This window comes from Harpia harpyja, chromosome 11, assembly GCF_026419915.1.
Source record: "Harpia harpyja isolate bHarHar1 chromosome 11, bHarHar1 primary haplotype, whole genome shotgun sequence".
Lineage (NCBI taxonomy): Eukaryota > Metazoa > Chordata > Aves > Accipitriformes > Accipitridae > Harpia > Harpia harpyja.
In genome coordinates, this window is record NC_068950.1 from 31,619,538 (window position 1) to 31,640,953 (window position 21,416).

A 21,416-nucleotide genomic window follows, 5' to 3' on the forward strand; every position below is an offset into this window, starting at 1 on the left:
AATGTTTGCCTAACATACACTAATGATTCTTGGCATCTTTATATACAGTCCATTTTGGAAAAAGTACTTTGGTCTCTTCAGGGGAAGTTTATGCCTATGTGGAAATCTACTTGAGGACTTCATAAAGCACATTATCTTTTATGGGCCTATTATGCAAAAGTGTAAGTAGCCCTCAGTTCATAAAAATCAGAGTGCAGGTTGTGCCACCATATTCTTAAATGCATAATTGTTTTACCTGCAGACACTTAGGCTAGAACTTAGCTACACAGGATCTGCACTGAGGGGATAACTGAATTATAAAGACTAACATGGTGATGAAATAACATGTGTTAAAATTGGATTACATGTTCACTGCCATTTGCACAGAAGATGTTGAAGCACACTGACAGTTCTGAAAGTATGAAGACTGCGGTAGAGCTGATTGGAGTAATATAACTCTCCACCTTCTAAATTTATTGTCTAGAGTAGAGAATAGAGCCTAGGATTTCTAGACTTCAGGAGAGTGCCCTAGGGGCTTTAAAGTTGCTTTCTGTTGCTGTATTGTACAGCTGAGTAATGCAGTAGTGTTAACAGCAATGACTTGATTGGAGGTCTATTAGCTATTACCTTCCTAAGTATTAAAAACCACAAGTCCATACCTACGTCACTCCTGAAGTAGGGTAATCAATAATGAATTTTATAATATTTAACTTCTTTTCATCTGTTTTTCATTCAGCATTCACATTTTCAACTTTTATTCCCCAGAATGATGAAGGTTAGAATTTTTTTCTTAATATAATTGAGGACACTACAATCAAAGTGCTGATAATTGTATATAATTACATGTTGGAGCCAAACTGCGAAGAGAAGGTTAAGCACTTCAAGAGAAAAAGAAGGAATGTGAGACCAGCAATTTCTCTGCAAGCACGCTGGAGAAGGGTCATCCCACTCTTTGTACTGTTGGAGGGCCAGAAAATGCCCTCTTGGTGTGTTCCAAAAACAGAAGTGAACATTGTTCTGAAAGATTGAACATAAAGATTCAAAATCATGGCCTTATCCTTTCTTCCCATTGGTCTGTGAAGACAGAAACATTAAAGGGAATAGGAACACTGGCCATAAAGCCTCCAGTGTGAGGCAGAGATTTTGTGCTACTGTTTAACCCACAGTATTTAATACGTGGACATGTGTTCTGCACTGCTCAATTACAGTCGCTCCACATATTTTCATGGTTTGATGCCTCAGAATAGAGTATCTTTTAAAGGACTTCCTGAGCATGGCTAATTCCTTGCTGAATCAGCTAGACTGGTGGAGACTCAATTTTTACAGCTGTCTCAGCCTTTCATTCTAGAAAAGCTTCAAAATACTTAGCAGTGAATCAAACTCTATGGTAACTTATTGGTAGGTTTTTGCTGAAACGATAGCGTCGCTACAGCAGTAATTCCCATTTCCATAGCAAAATTGTGTTTTACTTATCCAGCTCTTTCAAAGATGGTATTGGGGATGATTCATTTTGTCAATTTATATTTTCATCCATAAGATCTTCTATTTTTTAAAACCTAGCATATTTTAAAAGACAATTACAATGTTATAATGTATCATTTTTATTCCTTGGCAATGCCAAAACAAAAAATAATCATTTCCATTTATTGGGAATCAAACAAATCCTATTTGGTTTTTATTTTTTCCTTAGTTCAGTCCTAAGCACAAGTGAAAAATTTTACATGTCAGTTTGAAAGTGTAGAGCCTTACAATTTAAAAATAAAAAATAAATCAGTGATTTACTGTGTAATGAGAAGTTCAGATTTGTACTTTCACATAACATGCTTCTCACTAGAAAGGCCAATTTCTGAGTTGCTCATGCTGTCCAGCTCTCATTCACAGAATCCCTTAATGAGAATGATTGCATAAATAAGTAGATACAGTACTTATATCTTCAACCCTGAGAAAGCATTGCAGAAGAAGAAGCAGAAGCAAAGCAAATACTCCTCTTTGAAATATATGGGAAGATTCCATCCACATAAATTCTCAGCTGCATCCTTCAGGTCATTTTTTAAAAAATTATCTAATCAGAACAATAAAGCCAAACAATAATGGACTGCTGAAGATATTTGAAAACTGAACTTTGTAACCATGGTTTTTTTCCATAAACCTCTTGGATGAGGCAGAACAGTTGTCTACTGTAAAAGTGTAGAGTAAATCTTCTGTTTTCTGTTTGAATTAGTATCTTGTGAAAACACAATTATCTCCTGATGAATTTGTATGGACTGATTGCAGGTGATGAGTCTTAGTTGTGTCTTGGGAGATAAAAAGGGCAGTAAAATTGACTCGGTTCAAGAAGAATCCAGCACAAGTCTGAACAGGTCACCCCTTCTAGGGTGCAGGAAGAAAAGGTTACCTTTATGTACATTGTTGTTATTTATCATTTGGGGCCAAATTTTTAAATAGGTGAATTAGGTAATTTCATCTGATCATATGACCACTTTCCTATCTCTTCTAATGTGTCTCCTTTATCATAATATTTGCTTTTATTTATGCTCTGGTAATAGTAATTAGATAGCAAAATGTGACATTATCTCACAACTGCTTAATTTATCTTTATCTGTGCATTGTAATCACAAAATAGTCTCTCAGAAAAACACCAAAGTAAACATAAAATCTTAATCCTTTAAGCTTCAGAATGATGGCAGTTGGATGCCTTTCTGTACCATGAATTTACTATGTCTTTTACTATGAATTGTGGACATGCGGTATCATGCAGGAATTGGGCTGAGCATGTGAGGATTCAGATTAGTACTATAAAGAATTTGCTGACTTCTGACACAATTTTAAAAAAATTTTGGAACATATACATTTGGGAACAATATTTAAAACCCAGGCTTCCATTTCTGTTCTTGTAATTTCAACACTTTTATGGTAGCTATCACCTCTAATTATCAGGGAACTCCCACTAGTCACGCATTTAGATATCAGAGTGACTCCAGTGGCAGCAGCTTGAACACAATTAGTAACTCACTAAAAGTACTACAAACTAAGCTCTTTTTTACTGGTAGATTAAAGTCAAGTGTATTAATGAGAGTAAGACCCAAAATGCTTATAAACAGCAATCTTAAATCACTGTGCCGTAGGCATATGTTGCTGTTAACTTCCTGAAAAAGAACTTTTTGGTTGTAAGCATATGTATCTGTGTCCTGGTTTCAGCTGGGATAGAGTTAACTGTCTTCCTAGTAGCTGGTACAGTGCTATGTTTTGAGTTCAGAGCGAAGAATGTTGATAACACTGATGTTTTCAGTTGTTGCTCAGTAGTGTTTAGACTAATGTCAAGGATTTTTCAGCTTCTCATGCCCAGCCAGTGAGAAAGCTGGAGGGGCACAAGAAGTTGGCACAGGACACAGCCAGGGCACCTGACCCAAACTGGCCAACGGTGTATTCCATACCATGTGACGTCCCATCCAGTACAGAAACGGGGAAGTGGGGGGCAGGGATTCGCCGCTCGGGGGACTGGCTGGGTGTCGGTCGGCGGGTGGTGAGCAATTGCACTGCGTATCATTTGTACATTCCAATCCTTTCATTATTGCTGTTGTCATTTTATTAGTGTTATCATTATCATTATTAGTTTCTTCTTTTCTGTTCTATTAAACCGTTCTTATCTCAACCCACGGGTTTTGCTTCTTCTCCCGATTTTCTCCCCCATCCCACTGGGTGGGGGGGAGTGAGTGAGCGGCTGCGTGGTGTTTAGTTGCTGGCTGGGGTTAAACCACGACAATCTGTTATTAAGACAATGGTTTTGTAACTGTCTATTACCCTTTGCTTGTTTTCCCAGGACTGTGTAACCATGTACGTGGCTCTGAACAATTAATGATTTGATATTCATATTCCAGGTTTATCTCCTCTCACTATTTCTAGAAAGTGCATTAGATAATTTTTGTTGCCAGCATTGTAATGACCGTCAGTTGTTTCCAGACTCTCTTAGGGTGTTAATATTTCATATGCGATCACACTCTGTGAGCTGTAAAAATTTTTATAAATGTGTATAGAGCAACAGAATGTTTCACATTTGAGTCGAGTCATTTTACTGATGGCCCTAAACACAAAACATGCAATGTGAATGAATCTTTCTTTTACCTTCCAGATGCTTGATTCAGCCCCCTAAAGCTTAAATCAGGAGTACCTTCCATTACGTAAGTGTTCTCGTGCCCATACACTTCAGATGCTTATGCACCATCTCTAATTTTTTTTTTGTTAGTTCACTAAGTTAATGACCACTTATGTGATTATATGTTTTATTGAACTAGGACTGCAGAGATCAAAGTTAGAAGTAAATGAGTACCACTGAATATCGGTAAGTGCACACATCTACTGAATTGTTTAAATAATTTAGATTAATCTTTCAAAAAGCAGAATTCACGCCTGAGAAAGACACCTGTGGATTTTAGAAACCAGGTCTTGTAGCTGATCCTGTATCCTGAAGAATAGCTTCTTCAACAGCTTTATGCCTATAAGGTGTGCAAAACAGCATATTATTTCTACTGAATGGGCAATAAGAGCTTTATTCTAAGAAAGTTAAACATCTCTCAGAAATGAAAGGACAGTATTCATAACTTCTATTTTAGCCTGCTGTAAAAAACCTCATGAAACTGAATGATCAGCAAGAACTTTGAGATAAGTTTGTCTGTTTTTATTTGCTTGCAGTATGCAAGACCGTTAAAATATTCTTTTATCTAAAGTATAATTAGGAGACAACTGCACTGTGAACAGCTAAATCATTTAACTGCTTCAGCAAAAAAAGCTGATCTTGAATTTCATTCAGAAAGCTTTTGAATGAAGAAATTGAGGCCTATAATTTTATTCCTAAAAGAAAGACTTTCTTTCTAGGATAAGCTACAGAAAACTTTATTTTGACTTGCACAATTGTGTTGCACACAGAATGTATTTAATAAAAAGGAGATCAATATTTTTCATAGACATTTTCACATTTAAATTTCCTTTTTTCCCTCTGAATATTTAAGGACATTTTCCTCCTTTCATAATTCTTTTCTCTAATACCTTTAAGTCTCAATTAGTGATATTCTGAGTGTTTGAGCATCTGGCTCAGAAAATAAATGCCTTTCTACAAAAAGCACCCCACTTATTACTTCACAAAGAAATTCTGATAATTCTACATTATTAAGACTCATAAGTAGATCAATAAAGAGAAATGAATAAATTCAAATGCATTATGTCACAAGAAAAACATTATGCTTCTGACAACTGCTGACTTACGGAGGCGGAAAAGATGAAATGAACTGGTATTAAGTTAAAAGAAAATTCTGGTCAAATCCACTCGTTTTACTTAAAAATCAATTTAGTAACAAGATTATTTTGATAATAAGAACAAGATGATCTGAATGTTATCATTTCTGTTGAATTTCTAATACTGGTCCTGTGATCTTACTTGATAATTTTATTTATTCTGCGGATTAAACTAAATTTAAAAAACAGTGGGATTTATTCACAAAGGTTCATGAGGTACTTGTTTATTTTCTTAGCATATAGATAGGCATAGTGTTTAAGAAATATCAAAGCTGAAAATGTATTTTGTTCAGAAGCATATCAAACAAATAAGATGTTTTCTTCTGTTTAGTACCATGTCATTGTATAACTCCATTGACCTTTGTGATAATGTCCGAGTTCTCAACAAATTGGAAAACACAGCAGTGGCTAAATATGAGCTTAGAGACCTAATTATAAATGCCAGTTAAAAAAACAATCTTGCTCCCTGTTCACCCTCAAATCTAAGACCATTTCCATTTATTAGGTTTTTATCTCAAATACTTAGAAATATGTTTAGTCTCTAGACTTTTTGTGTACATAGAAAAATCATTAATAACTCTTCTTTTTTTTCTTTGTGCAATATTTAAGAACTGTGTTTGAGTTTAATAAGTACATATTTCTTTGTTCTGTTTTATGGTATTTATCAAGTGACATAATTAAGCTTTTGAAATCTACATAACAGTTACAAATTTTGAATACATACTGATATAAACAGGTGGGATTAGCAGGTGAATCATTCTCTCCTCCCTGTAGGTGCTGTAGTGAATCAGAGCTATGCTAAGACTCAAGCAAGCCAGACTTTTAATGATTCAGATATCTTCTCATCCAAAATATGTGACATGAACTTAGATTTTTTTCTGGATCAAAATTTGGATGGACAGTAGCTGCTAACTTTTGCACAGTTCGAAATGAAAAGTATCATCATATATTGGAATAATTAAGTTTTTTGTTTTGGTTTTTTTTTTTAGAAAAAAATACAGTATGAATACTAACTGCATGGTTTGCATATGGCTAAGATGTTCTGTGCCCAGCATATGCCCTCTGACTTATTCAGGGGTATTTTTGGCCCATGACATGAAAGAGACTGGCCATCACTCTGGTAGAATTTCCCCCTCCTTTTACAGGTAGATTTGTGTAAAGCATATTTGTAATTGAGTAAATATGCTGACATACGATGCTAAACTATGTGTCACTGACTTTAATTTATATGGGAAGCATTTATGTTGTATTAGCAGAAACCAATATTAGTGGTTTGTTGTGTGACATGAATAGAACCTTAAAAAAAAAATTACTTAAAAGCCACTATAAAACACAGTTGCAGTTTTGAGCAAACTAATAATGTAAGATGTGGTTCCTTGTCACCTTCTCTTCTTCTCCTCTGTTCAGACAAAGGTTGTTATTGGTTTTTTTCTTTGTTCAACTTTTTCATAAAAGTAACACTTTATCCTTATAGAACAGTGACTTTTCTATTGAACTACTTTATTTACCCTTTTTTTCAGATGTGACCTAGAGAAGATAAGGAAATATTATGAAGCATTCGTACTTCTGTACCTCCTATATGCAATATATCTTCACTCAATAAATATAGAAAAAAAGAATAAATAAATAATTAAATAACCCTATCTTTTTTTTCCAGTTTCATCATATCTTACCATTAGTATATAGCCACCTTTTGTCTTAGAAAGTGGAGATACATTCCATGATTTTTTTTCTTAATTCTAAAGAATAGTTCTCCTTGATGTTTGAATGGTATGCATGATCAGATGTGACAGAAACATACAGTTTCTTCCTGTGCTTGATACAAGAAATTTCTAATTAGCTGAATATTTAATAACTACATACTGCTATCCATACACATATTCAAATTTTGTCTACATCTTTTGAATCCCAAATCCTCTAGAAACACATTTTATTAATCTGAAACTCTGTATAGCTGATTTTTTGTCAAAATCTACATCCTCAAGTATTGAGACAAACTAGTCTTACTTGCATTTGTAATACTGCAATTAAAATTCTGCTAGATACATGATTCTACCAACAACAAATGTGCTATAGGATTTTGGTATGAAAACAATGCAGATTTAGGGAAGTAAGACATACATACACCATCTTCATATGCTTTTGAATTTAATCATGCATTCAATACATATATTTCAGTAAGGACAATTCTATCATAGCATTTTTTTGGCTGAGATAATTTATTCTAGAAAATAATTGTTGTTTTATACCCTCAACCAATTCCCATTAAGTAAACAAAAAGTCACATCCATTCATAAAAATTTAATTGAATTTTTGAGCCAAAATGTGCTCTTTAAAAAACATACATATAGAGACTACTGAGATTAATAATTTCTGTGTGAGCTGAAAACATAACAATGGGAAGAATTTTCTCCAGAAATGGGGAGCTAGTTCAATTTTTTCTTTTTTTAATTTTGGGGGGTTTTTTCCATTTTTTTCTGCAGATCTTTAAAACTTTGTTTAGGACTTCTAACTTTCATTCTGAAACAAAGATGCGTGACCATAGAAAATCTATAGGTACTGCTTACCATTACTATAGCTGTCACAAGAAAGAATATGATAACAAAGCCAGGCTACATATATCATTCCAGATGACTGACCATTTGGTACTATATCAAGGACTGGCTTTTTTTTTTTTTTTTTATAATTTCAGCATTGTGCAGAACTATGAATTACCTCTCCCTTTTACACTGCAGAATGTAATGTTACTAGTCATTATTCAAAAGTGCAGAATACTTTTGAGCACTGAAGCTCTTAGCATCTGTAGAAAGCGCTGCTAGCCACAAAAACTCATTCAGGGAAAAACTTAATATTACTTCCATGCAAAACAGAGTTGCTGTCTTCTACAAATGCTTGCATCAGCTGTGTCCTATGCTTTAGTAGGAACATAAAACTTGAAGATGCTTTCCCAGTAGGAACTTTTTCTGCCACATTTTTAACAGGGATTAAGCTCCATTCTCAGGAAAACATCAGTCCTGTGTTACGATACAGTTCCACATAGAGTGATTTTTTTTATGAATCCCTGCATATTCTTTAAAGTACACCCAAAGTTCAATCTAATCTAGATGGCATCATCAAATTTTTAAAGCATTACTATAATTACATTTGCACACACAACTCAATTACCAAAGATATGGATTGTTACCTGCACAATTTGATTATGAAATTTAAATCAATATATTTGATATAATTACAGTTAAGGTTACAGTACATTTTGTCACAAACCACATTATACATTACTGTCTTGTTTTATGCATTTTAATAATTCACTTTAATCCTGTATACTTCAATAAAAAGGGATATTTTTCTTCTGGAGTATTTTCACTAAATGGGAGGAGATGGGAAAATATATTGTACATTAGCAACTAAAGCTAAGCAAATTATCTATCCTGCATTTTGTTTTAATGATCTACAGAAATATTGTTGTATTTTGGAAACAAACAAAGAAATATCATTGCTTTGCTGTTTTATTCCATGTTCCTGGAAGCTGATCCATAGGAGGAAATTTATAGAAGGAGACATATGCAAAGTTAAAGCCAAATTGGGTGTTAACACAGAACATGTGTTTAATATGCTTGTCCAGGTGCCAATGAGTGTCAGATTTGATTCGAAGCTTAAATTTGGACAGTTCTAAGCTAGCAAATGTTTGCTAGTGAGTAATTCATATATGCACATTAATTCATGCATGCACATACACTTTCTCTAAAATATAGTCATTTGGGGGAGACGCAGCAGGGAATCTGTTTAGAAAATACAAACATACACTTCTAAAACAGGTTAGAACCAGAAGCAATTTAAGAATATCCATATTTCATAGTGATGAAAATTTTCAGTTGTTATTCCTATGCAATTTCATTAAAATTAGGGTGTAATTCATCTCAAAATGTTTCCATACCTGTGCTGGGACAAAGCTAACTATACAGCACCACAAGCCTTTTGTATTTTGACTTTTATTTTGTGACCTGGCATAGTTTCACTCAAAGTGAAATGGTTATTCACTTGCTTCAAAAGAAAACATTAAACATGTGTTTCATCTTAAACTTCATCTTAAATACGAAGGTGGTTTTTGTAGCTGTAAACTTTTATCTTCTTTATAGATCAAATAATAAACAGTGATTTAAGACTTTAGTGTTAATAAGCATTATTAACAAACATAATAGTAATGTTTATGCTATGTTATTAAATGTAATATACCTCTCTGCGATTGCAGATTGTGACAAATGTTTTATTGCAACCTCTTGATAGTCCCTGAAAGCTGTCCTTGAAACACTCATTTATTTTATTTCTTATTTGGAGGACCTGTGCTTTAGTATCCAATGTAACAGACAGGTGGCAGATTGATCAATGAAAGGCCAGATTTTCAAAAAAAGCATGTAGCAAAGCCTGTTTGAAAGGCTTTATAGTTCCTTACTTATTTTAGCACAGCTAAGTTAATATGGTCCCAGCTTTGGATGAAGAACCATAATGTCTTAGAAACGCTGTTAAACGCTATAGTAACGTAAACGACTCATGAGTTATAAGGTCTAACTATTTAATTCTTTTCCCTCAATAACTTGATCCAATTGAAAATTCTGTTCAAGGTGAAAGGCGTTGAAAAAGTTGCTCTAATTTAATTTAGAATTAATGTTATGTCTCTTCATCCAATCAACAAGTTTATTTCTTTATCAGGTTCTTGGCCAAGTCTGGAGTTGTTAGGATTTCTCCTTTCTCCAGAAATTTACTTCTTCTTTCACATAAGCGTTAAATCACTACAGATATTAAAGGTTATTTTACAACCTGGACATTAAAAATGTGGTGTGATTTCTGAAAAAAAAAAGCTGATTTTTAGCAGTTTTCTAATATTGATTCAAAAAAGTTTTAGATTTCAACTCTTACAGTCACCTTGAACCCAGGATTACCCTTTTTTTTTTTCATGTTCTGACCTTTTTTTTCTGAGGTCTTGAAGTTGTGATATTTTTTCCTAATGGTTTTGGGGTTTGAAATAAAGTAAAGGAAGTGAATATGTGTATACATCCCAGTGATGTTTATGCAAAGAAAAGGGCAGTGAGTGACTGTACAGGTAAGCAATTCTTGTTTTTCTTTGTGGCCTTATTAGCTTGCTGTATACTAGTAAAAAGAGAGAGAATGTGTATCTTTTGGGTTTTTATCATGGGCAGATACTATGCTCTGCAATTTATTATTTAAATCACATTTCAGATTCCACAGTGCAAGTTAATAAGCTACTCTATAGGAAAAGAAACTATATTTTTCCTAAGATTTATTAATGTACTCTCAAATTGAGACCCGCAGAAATGTACTCTACATTTGTGACTGTAATATCCGATATCTAAGTAGGGATAGTCTTATTCCTGGGAGTGGATTTTCTTGTCTTTATTGAGATATGGTTTAACAACACAAATTAAGTGAATTTTAAACATTTGTCATAATCCCATTTTTTTATATAACTATTTAGTAAACATGAAGTAAACTTAAAGTAAAAAGAATGACTGAAATCTATTTACAATCTTTTTAAGTGGGAATATTGGAGAAAGAAAAAAATCAATTTTTCCAGTTTATCAGCTCATGTCCATGTATTAATTCTTCAGGGTTTACTCTTTTATCTGTGATCTATGTCCCATTAGCATCAGAGATCATGGTACACCAGAGAATGGTTCTATTGTTATCTCAGGTTGTATCTTAGTGAGTCTTGAGCTGTTCAGTCATGACTTTGGCCCTCAAGGTCTTTTAATGAAAAAACATACATTTCTAGAGTTACAGCTACCTGTGGCTAAAATTGGATTGCTATGCTCTAGCCATGTCTACTTCCTATTTGAACCATATAAGTTGTGACAAGTATTTTTCTAGCTGAAAAATAGCTGCCTTATTGGGAGCATTGGTGCTATGTGCTACACGAAATGTAGGAGAAGACATTCATTGGGATGAAAAACATCTTGTTCAGCAGAGGTTAAGAGATAGTTTCATTTATTTCTTTATCATTTTAGGATGTTACCTAACTTTTTTCTTTGGTAAAAAAAGGAACTTCCTACTCCCTAAGCCATTGCATTAAAATAGCTCTCTGAATTGAATGAGTAAATTATTCACTGTGATACGGAGCAACAACAGAGAAGATACGCCAGCTATGTCCTGTTAAGGGTAAAAATAGTGCTGCCATATTGTTCAATCTGGGGGCCCCTAGAAATTAAGCCAAACCAGTGTTCCCCTATTAAAAAGCAGGAGTTCCTATAGACTTAAATACAAAGCCAGATTCCACAGCTTAAAAATGTATCTTTGTGCATCAGGCAGAGCAGGGGACAAGTAAAATAAAAGAAGCAATAGGTTGCAGAAGTAATTCTTCTGAATAGATTCTGAAAGAAGGGTAGACCTTCAGCTGACATTTCTCCCTGGTAAACCTTTATTACCCTTAGTAAAAGCTGACCTGGGCTCTCCTGGTCATGGGAATCCAGAAACAGAGCAGTCATTATACACACTATCCAGATTTTTCCTACATTAGAAGAGTCTATCCACTGCTTTAAAAAACATGAACAGGCTGGTTCTAATTACGGACACTTTAATGAGTTACGAAACCAGGAGGCCAGATTGTATTCTTAGTATTTACAGTGCAATCGCTGGAGTATGCATAGTGCACACTCTATGTTTTTAGGTATCTATCCTGAACAACTCAGAACAAAATTGGCTTTATGTCTCTCCATCCATTCTAAAAAAATTAGTCCAGTCTGTTAAACTGTTCAGGCAGCCCACAGGTCTCAGGTCCATCACAGCCACTGAGCTGAGGAAAGCAGGAGGCCATGGAAGGCTGGCCATAGACAGATGTTTGCTCTGCAAGCAGCTGTTGTGGTTTAAGATGTTACTGCCAATAGCTATTGATTGTTGTCTTTCTAAGGAAACACTGCTCTCACTATTGCATGGTGCAGCTGGTTGCAAAACCAGCTGTGCTATTTAAACAGTTTAAGTAGATGGTCTGAGTTAACAGGACTGATTTTACTGTAAACATATGTGGGAGTGTCCACAAAACCAACTTTGCCAACGACTTGTGCCAACATCCAGCTGCTGGGTGGTAATGAGTAATTGGGGGGCAGTGGAAAGGGTGTAATATCTCAAACCAGCATGCCCAGATCAGGAAGAGGGTATCAGGCTACAAAGATCACACTAACGTCACTCGGTTGAGGCCTTTTCTGTGCCAGGCTTCATCAGGTAGATCCATTGCGCTGAAGTGCCTTATCTCAGAGTGTCGCTTGTACAAAGTTTGGCCATTATCTCTTTCCAAACACATGAAACAACTAGGTCATCATTTCATCAGCATGTAGATTAGCTTTATTGCCTGACTCTTAGTGACTTCACTGTTACGTATTTCACAAACTAACAAAGGTAAAAGGGTGATTTTTTTTTAGGAAAAGAAAAATAGGGAAGTCCCAAGAAATCTGCTCCAATTTAAGATAAATTCTATGACTGTCTTTCTTAGTTGCTGGAAAGATTTTACAATAGTCTTAATAAAAGCGATTTTTCTAACCCGAACTTCCACAGTCACACAAATAGGACACTCAACTTTGTTGAACATTTCCTCTGCATGTAGTGAAATGATAATAGTTTTATGCTTCAGGGGTATGTTTGTCTTACCTTAAGCTCTCTCCATATATTGATGAATGCTAATCTATTTTTAATAAGACCAATTTGGACTCAGTTGATTAAAATAGTGTAGGTAAGAGCTACGCAATAATCCAGAAAGCCTGATAACAGTCCTTGTTTAATATCTGGAATCAACTTTAATTAAAGAACTAAGGTCCAGATCCTTAGCTGGTGTAAAGTGACATTATTTTTAATGGAGCTATGCCAATTTTCACCCACTTAATGTCTGATCATGTGACTGTGCCTTGTTTATTTTTCACTAGGTTTATTCTCTTTCACTGTTAATAAAACATTTCCTGCTTCATTTCCTGAATGAGAATGTCAGCTGACTGAAAAAACATCCCTCAACTATACATGTACTAGCAACCAGATTTTCCCCATGCACAATGACACTCACCTCAGCAGCAATTCATTAGTTTATAAGAGTTGAGAAGCTGGTCCTGAGGCTCTCTAATTTTTGCTAGGATTTTAAATAATATCCTAAACTTTAACTTTGAGTCCATGAACCATACCACTTTTTTTAAGGTTTACATACTTAAGTTCTATCATCTAAATTAATCACCATTTCTTTATTTATTGGCAAGCAGAAAAAAATATGGGGTTTTGCACTCTACGAAATGGCTTAAGAATTTTCTCAGTAAAATTAAATCAGAAGTTAATTTTTCAGGTTTTCCATGGGTATATCTGTTTTACCTTTCAATAACTACATGATTTACTGAAAGTTTGATTATAGTATAGTACACAAAGCAAAAGAGATACTATTTAGCTGTATGCCCAAGCATTATGAAAAATCCAGAACTCTTGAGAGAATTTCATTATTCCACTTATCACAAAGCTTCATTTTAAAAATTTGCTGTCAAAAAGTGGAGAGGTTATGGGAATCAAACTTTTATCAGGCTTTGTCTATTTGTCAGAGCTGATGATGGTTTCTTTGGAATGAACACTCTCAATGAGAACTATTTCTTTTTAAATTCTCTGTCCATGGCTGGCTATTGAAGCAACAGCTTTTCAAACTGTATAAATCATTAATTTCAATAAGAAACAGTGCATACTGAATTAAATATAGGTTCTGTTAGTATTATTTGATTATGGACCCAAGCAAGCAACTGTGGTCAAGTTTATGGTCAAATAGTAATCAAATTCAAAATCTTTGGAAATGATAGAATGATTGAATTCTGGAGGAAAAGGGAGTTCACAAGTGAAATGTTTACCTCCATATTATATAAAGGACAGTTTCCAAGTGACTAAAATATCTGGATGGTCCATCCTGTCATCTTAGTGAAAACCTCAGCTAAAAGAATTTTTCACATAATATATTAATGGGATCCAGATTCAACTATTACGATGAAATTTTTGCCCACTGACTTCCCCATTGACTTTGACAGGACCAGAATTTAATCTTTAATGTACTCAGCTTACTCTAAAACCAGATAATAGGACCTTTTAGCTCATCAAGGATGACTAACCTTATGATGCCTAAATATCATAGCTGTCTAGCTAGATATTTCCAAAACCACCTCTACAACATCATTAAAAATACTTGGCTGACATCCAAGTGCACTTTGTCTACAAGACTACATGAGCCTTCTACACAAATTTTGCTATGCAATGTACAGAAAATTCCACTTCATTCCCCGTTTGTATCTTGAGAGTAAAAGAGCATGTTTAAATAGAAAGGGAAATATTTTCTTAATGTCTAGAAGAAGTCAAAGTGAACTTTGGACTGAAAGTTTGGTTTTGTAAAAAACAAATTTATAGACATGTTCCCATGATTAATGTTATTGCTATTGCTGTTACTGTTACTGTTACCGTTACTATTACTATTTAATTCCAGGAAAACTAGGTTTCTGGAAATCTAGACTGGGAATACAAAATTCACCAACTGATTGGAGCAATGCTCATGGTAATATAATTTTTCTTTAATTCTAGATTAACTAAGTTCAAAATGTCTCTATTATTATTAGAAAATACTTAGTTTTCAGTTTCCATTTTTCTTTAGACCTTTTATTCATTCTGTGCAAATGAATGTATGTACTTGCAGTCCTAAACACATAGTTTATTACTTAGGCTGTGATTCTACAGGTGAATTCACGAAGGAAGATCCCCTGTGTCTATGCAGTACTCCAAACCCCTAAACTTGTGTTAATGAGAATATACATGTGCTGTAGTGTATAAATGGGCTGATGACTGAAGCTGCTTTTAACATTTATTCTAAAATGTATTTCTATTTCCTTTATTCCATTTTTTTCAGCTTCAAAAAGTTCACAGTATTATATATCCCTGTGCTCAAAAATTTCTTTCTTTGGAGGAAATAATAATTTTATTTTACCATTTTTTAAGTTTCCTAGTACATTTTGGCAAAGAAAGGAAAAGATTTAGTGTATGAATCACATATCTGGCTTTAGAAGCATAAGCTATTTATAAAATGTAACACGAAACAGATCTTTCCTATCTGATATTTTGACTGATTCGCTTGCAACAAATGCTATAAAAGGGATCAAAATACTCCCTTATGTCCTCCAAGATTATTATCTTAAATACAATAACCAAAATATGGTTTAAAAAAAAAATCACAGCTAGAAGTGTATAATGTTTCCTGACCATTATGAGTACTCTCTCTTATGACCATTTTCTTACAGTTCTAACACATTTACAGTTTGTGGTTTTGGTATCTTTTCAAGTATTTAGGAAAAACATTAAATCTGTCATGAAACTGGTTGCTTAAATTTTATTCGGACCATGAAGATTAAGGCAAAGAGTGAACATAAAATCTACCTGTACAAAACAGGAGACTGTTACAAGCAGCCTTGACCCTGAAAGGTAATCTTTCTGGTCAGACCTCCTGGTCTGAGTTTGACCCTGCTTACTCAGAATGAATCTTCACACAAGTCACAGAGGCCATCCACAAAAACCACTTTTTTTGGAATAAAGTCTAAAACTGTATCTTCATTCTTTACTCTGACATTTACATACCACAACTTTTCTGTATTTCTCTTTGCATTATGTTTTTTACAGTGCAATTCCTATTTCATTTAAGAAGTTGTTGGACGAACAAGTGCTAACAAGAAATTTGAAACACTTTTTACATTCAAGCAGAAGGTTGCTGTGGGATTTTTAATATAGGCTGATTATAAGTTCCACTGACGTGATGAGTGAAACTTCTATTCATTCCAACATGGCTTTCCAGTATCTTAGTTTCTTCTCTTACAGTATACATAGACCTAGAATATATGGGACACATTCCTTCATATGTTTGGGCTTCTTAGGCCACCTAATTTTATGTGTCCGAGGCTAGAAAGGAGAATCTAGTTCTTTACCTGTAGTATCAGTATCCTGGGAAGATGGTATGAACTACATCATCAATGGCTGACTCTCTAAGAAAGCTATGCTTGAAAAATTTGTCCCCTTTAGACAAAGAAACCTCTGAAAGCACTTGAGACCGCAGCTGATGGAACACTTCAGAAAGTTTTCCATAAATATATTTTCATTCTTGCACACTGTTCTCCATGGTTGCTTCCCATGCAAACTTTAGTATAAGAGTTAACAAGATAAAGAATTCCTTTAAAAAATTATGCAAAAATTGTAAATAAACATTGAAAGTAAATTGTAGAAGCGTTTTTCCAGTAATTTTCATGGAAATATAGTTAAAAGTTGCATTGCTTCTGCTAGGGGCGTATTAAGACAAAAAGAAAGCAAAAACACTATTTAAAGAGTGAATCTACATTAGTTGAAACATAAACATAAAAAAAAAATCATAAATAAAAGTTTCTCTATACGCTTTTCTGGGGATCAAATCAGGACCTATGGAGTTAGGACCACCATTCTAAGAAAATAAAAAATACAAAACGTATCACTTATGCATCATGTACTGTAAGAAGATATTTTAATAGCATCAGATGTGAAAAACATCATCAGCTTCTTGAAAGTAGCAATCCACACGTACTATATTCTGCTCACTTTTCAGCATTATCAGTTCTAAATGCCACTACTAGACCTTATATTCTGTCATTGTTAGTAATATGAGTTTTCTAATCTGGAAAGAATGATTTTAGGATCTTATCTAAAAGCAAATATAATAGGGTCCCTATAGTTTGAGTTAGGTCCTATATTTTTAGACATATCTTTGGGTATGCTATATACCAACATAAGTAAAAAAGTGATTTGTTTGGAAACACCTACTAAAATACTTCAAACTTCTGTCTTTTTGCCAGTCACCAAATTATTTTTGAACTAACACCCATCTTTTTTTTTGACCAGCTCTTTTATATTCTGCTTAGCCTTCATTGAGCAAAGGCAATTGCCTCCTTTTCTGTCCCAGTGTAGCTTTGCAGATAACTGGAAAACCTCAGGCCCTTCCAGAATAATAAAAGTTCCCACAAAAGTTCAGTTTCAGCCAATCTCCTTCTCTGGGATCACAGGCATTTCTTCAAGGTTTGTTGGTTTTCTGTCCTGCTTTGACTGCAGCTGTAATGCCCCTTCTTAGCCCCCAGAACTGAGGGTGGAAATGGTAAGGAGTTCAGCTCCTCATTCTTTCATAACTTCCAGCTCCAGGGAATAAAGCGGGAAACAAGTATGACCAGGAATGCCGTCTTGGTTCTCTTTCCCCTTAAAGTTTTTTGGGTTTTTTGTTTTTTTTTTTTTTTCCTCCTCTCAATATCTGCCTGCAATTAAGCTTCTTCTGAAGCCCTTACTGACATTTTTTCATGGATCTTTTGAGTGGAGAAAAGCAGAGTTCTTTTACTTTTCTGAACCATTTTTAGCAGAGAGACTTGAAATAGTCTCTCTCACTGAAGAAAACAGATGCCTTCATATCATTATCCACACAGGACACTTAGAGAAGCTAGGACAAAGAAAATGGATGGAGTCATTTGCAGGAGAGCACATTAAATTGCTGATAGCCAGTGACATAGTGATGGTTACTTGGGAAAGTGATGACCATGGCATTTGCAGCTTATGATGGTTATACCAGATTTTGTATAGTTTTTTACTGTCCACGCCTTCATAATGCATCAGACCTCATTAGGGCAATTTGCTCATGTCAATTCCTGTTACAGAAATGGTAGGCACATGGATGGAGCACTGTAATAGCAGCCAGTCTCAGAGACCGTGCTGAACTGTTCTGTGATGTGCCTTAGATTTTATAAATAATTGAAAACAATAAGTGGCAGGAGAGCTAGCAGTAGGAAGCACACAACTCACTGTAGTCTGTGTGTGAGCAGCTCCCCTGGACTAAATAAAATCAATAATCACCAACGAGCCTTCCTTGGGTACTATAAAAGCTAAAGATCCCATATTGCCTTTTATAAATGAAAACCAAGTAATTGACAGCAGTGACAGCTGCTGAGAGCATACCACTCACTGCCTGTTCTCAGTGCCTCTTTCCCTCCCTGTCCCCACCAACAGAAACAACAACAGATATATTGCAAACACGAATGACTGGCATTGCTGTCGTACACAAAGAAGTACTCACTTGTTGCCTCGTAATTGGAAATGAAAAAATGGAAGCACTGACAGCAAAATGTTGTTAATGAGGCACTCTATGGGCTCTGATTTCAAAAGCCAAAATTTGCTTAAATCAAAATAATAAGGAAGAATTCTGTAGAATACTACTGAGAATTCAGACAGCTCTTGATGTGTCCCCTCCAACCCCATCTAGTTCTGTACATTCCCCACCACCACCAACTGGGGATAATAATAGGCAGAAAATGTACTACCTGACTCAGTGTATTGCTGTGAGATTATTAATCAGTCAATGTTTGTGAAGTGCAATGAAAATGAAATGCTACCCATAAGTGTTAAATATTATCTTTTCACAGACTCATTCTCCCTCTCCAGCCTTTCAGCCTACTCTTATTCCCTTCTCTTGCAGTATTTCTATATACTTTGGAGTGTGTATTTCCAGCATACCTAAACAGCACACCAGGATTCCAGTCTGCAGAGTGGGCTTGCTTTCAGAAGGCAAGGTCTGTTCTGTGAAATGTTTGTCTGAAAAACTTTTTACAGTCATTTGTTGTAGAGAACCCTGAATAAGCTGTTCCTTTACAAAGTTTTCCTTCCCACTATCCTAAAATTACTCTAAACAATATTTGAGACAGCAGCTAACCTACTTTATGCTGAAGCACTGACTCATGACTCCCTATGTGCCTGGCTTTGGGAAATCTTTGCTTTTTAGAGGCCATTCACTCTCTTTTCATGATGAGGAGAGTATATAATCCCTTCCCTTGAAACGAGAGAGCCTAAGATCTCTACCTCTTCATCAGCAAGAGTAGCTTGAAATCCTTATTTTAAAAGAGATTCTGAGACACTCAGTGTCTTCCTACTCCTACCTATCATCCCAATTTTCCTGTTCAGGTCCTTTTGTGACTGGAAACAAAAGAGAACTGAGAGACTGAGAACAGCATCCTCAGCCACTTCCCAGACCACACAGGAGAGCATAATCCAGTTAAGTGCTGGAAGGAGTGAGCCACAGTAGGTGAGGGCAACATGCAGCGTAGAGCTGAAGAAAGGCACAGGTGACAAAGAGTGCTTTGCAAAGCAGGTAGATGGTGCAGAGAGGCAGTAAGAAGAGCTAAGGGCTCGTGTAGCCTCTAGCCAGCAAATTCAAGTGTCAAGTTGAGTCTAGGTAAAACTATTGATTTAAAGCACACATGTTGATAGTTCTGAGTTACAGGGGATGTCTTGTGTTAAAAATCCACCATAAACATTGACGTACATTTGGGAGCAGCTCACTGCTCCCAAATGTCAGGTTTTAACTTAAAGTATAAGAAGTCTTCTCCCAAAAGGTTTTGGAAAGAGGTGGTTCATTGCAATAAAGGAAGAGCCATGAGAAGGCTTCTAAGAGAACTCCTAAAATGCTATCACTCCACACAGTACATTTTTCATTTTAAAACAGGCTAAAATTTAAAAATTGTCAAGTATTGGAAAATATGTTGATTTTATCTATCAATGTATTTTCTATCTAATTTTAGAAATATCAACTATCTAATTTTAAAGGTCCCTTGTTGTACCTCCTTTTCAAGTTACACATCCCAAACAGTACATTCTGCTAATCTGAAATGTACATGCTTAACTGGGTATTTTTAACAGCTAAACAAAACATTTCTGGGAAAGTGCAGTTTAATATGTAGCAAATGCTTCCTTTGCCTTCTTCTGTATTATGGTTATGAAGATGTGATTTTGCTTTAAATGAATAGACTTCACATTCTCACAGCCATCTGCGCTGTGAGTGACATAGGGTTTATGTTAGTTTCCTATTAGAAAAAATCAAATTTCCCATACAATTGAGGATAGAGTAAAAGGACTTCATCGGTCATTGTCCAATTTCTCCTTTCTCATTTCTCTAAGGCATTATGTTTTAAAGTATATAGTATCGGGTTTTTTCTTTTTTCATTTTTTTTTCCCTAAGTTAGCCTTCAAATTCAGCCCAAACTAGCATTTTATTGGATGGATCTTCTGTGCTGTAGGAAGTACAGGATATCAGGACTGTTATACCCCTGTGTGGTGGACAATGCTAAGATCTGAAAATCTCTCAATGATTGACAAGAGTTGAACTTTTAAAGTTCTCAGACCTCATTTGAAGGATGATCTTTTTTGTCAGACTTTTATCACAGGATGGCAATTTTGGTGAGTGAGGCATTCGATAGTAAGAGATCAGCTCTGGTAAAAGAGCTGAGGTAGTGCCCTTTCAAATGTATCATGTCCAAAGACTAAGCACACTGATACTACTTCAGCCAAACCTCCTAAATTTGTTCCATGTTCAGTGAGTTCACATCCAAGTAAATATCTACACATATCTACAGAAGTATAGGAAACAGACATGAAGTACACATATACCTAGAAAAAGTTAATTAGTAACAAATGAACAATTCTTTCTTTTTTTAGGATTTTTTTTTTTCCATATAATACATGCAGCCTCAGGCAGGACTTCATAATCACCACTGTAGTCTTATCCTGCCTGCTCCAAAACTTAGTAGATATTGCTGGGATGAAGTATGAATTCTATTACGCCAGCTAAAGAAGAGTATTATATACTTCATAAAAGAGACTCTTAATTCTGCATATATACATATCAGGTGCAAATTAAAGAGTTTGTCACAAGATTATATGATAAGTTAGTATCTAATATACTTCTAAAAGAAAGTAGTGTCATTTCACACCCTTGTGAGAGGAATTTTGATTTTACGTTAGAGTATAAACAATATGGTTTACAAGGAAATTTTTTTTTATTTTTATACCTTTCATTTGTTACCCATTCAAACTCTGAATAGCCACTAATATAGAAGCAGTCTTGGAATGCAAAGAGCTTTGGTGTGAGTTTCCCTCAGATGGCACAAACAGTCTGCTTGTTTTCAAGAAATCTGCATACAGGTGAGGAGGGAATGGCAATTAAGATTAAAAATCTTTATTAATTTCACATCAATCTTTGTTATTATATCATGAAGCATTTTGCAATATCTGTAAGTTAGAACCACGATGTTTGATAGTTA

The 21,416-nt window shown here is 34.9% G+C and overlaps 1 long non-coding RNA gene across 1 annotated transcript; it reads left to right on the plus strand.

The window, feature by feature from the left end:
* The first annotated feature begins 4,268 nt into the window (after nucleotides 1–4,268).
* On the plus strand, nucleotides 4,269–6,893 carry LOC128147882 (uncharacterized). Its single transcript, XR_008237125.1, has 3 exons — nucleotides 4,269–4,318; nucleotides 6,258–6,413; nucleotides 6,789–6,893. It is a non-coding gene; the product is annotated as an uncharacterized LOC128147882 (long non-coding RNA).
* Nucleotides 6,894–21,416: the final 14,523 nt, after the last annotated feature.